We start from the raw sequence: 615 nt of genomic DNA, 5'->3' as shown, positions 1-615 counted from the left end.
TGAACATTCCAAGCACCTAGTACATTGCTCTGCACACAGTAAGCGCTCAATAGATATGACTGAAGGAACGAAAAGCCCAGGTCCTTGGCCTTAGCCTCAAGAGCTGAAGATGGCTGTAAGGGAGGGGGTAAGGTGCTAGGGAATGGGATCGAAGAAACAAGGGGGAGGGGGTGGATTTTGAGAGCAGGCTGGAGATCTGGTTATGTGTAGGTATAGGGCCAGGTTTAGGGTTAAAGTTAGAGTTAGGGTTAGGGTTAGGTTAGACTATGGTTAAGTTTGGGGTTAAGGTTAGAATTAGAGTAGGTGTTAGGTCTAAGCCTAGGTTTGGATTTAGAGTTCGATTTGGAGCTACGGTTGGGATTCAGGATAGGATTAGGGTTCAGGTTAGGGCTAGGGCTCCTGCGAGAGTGAAAGGATAAGGATCAGTTTAAGGGCATTCATTCATTCATTCATTCAATAGTATTTATTGAGCGCTTACTATGTGCAGAGCACTGTACTAAGCGCTTGGGATGAACAAGTCGGCAACAGATAGAGACAGTCCCTGCCGTTTGACGGGCTTACAGTCTAATCGGGGGAGAGGGACAGACAAGAACAATGGCAATAAATAGAGTCAAG

Source organism: Ornithorhynchus anatinus, unplaced genomic scaffold, assembly GCF_004115215.2.
Source record: "Ornithorhynchus anatinus isolate Pmale09 unplaced genomic scaffold, mOrnAna1.pri.v4 scaffold_175_arrow_ctg1, whole genome shotgun sequence".
Classification (NCBI taxonomy): domain Eukaryota; kingdom Metazoa; phylum Chordata; class Mammalia; order Monotremata; family Ornithorhynchidae; genus Ornithorhynchus; species Ornithorhynchus anatinus.
Note: the sequence above shows the minus strand (reverse complement) of the source record.